Here is a 203-nt window from a genome sequence, read left to right on the forward strand (position 1 = left end):
GAAGGGGAGGGTGATGAGAGGCTAGTCCTGAGGCTGAGGTGTCCCAAACCTTGGGATTGACTTCAGTGGGGGGAAGAGGCAAAGATCTGGCTTGGGGAGGAGAAGGTAAAGGGGAAAGGAGAAAGAGGGTGGAGAATGGGAGAGAAATAGAAAGGGAGAGCTTTTGCATGAGATCTCTGCCAAGTAGGGGGGTTGGGCAGCGG

The sequence above is a fragment of the Nannospalax galili genome, unplaced genomic scaffold (genome assembly GCF_000622305.1).
Source record: "Nannospalax galili isolate Female #2095 unplaced genomic scaffold, S.galili_v1.0 scaffold957, whole genome shotgun sequence".
NCBI lineage: Eukaryota > Metazoa > Chordata > Mammalia > Rodentia > Spalacidae > Nannospalax > Nannospalax galili.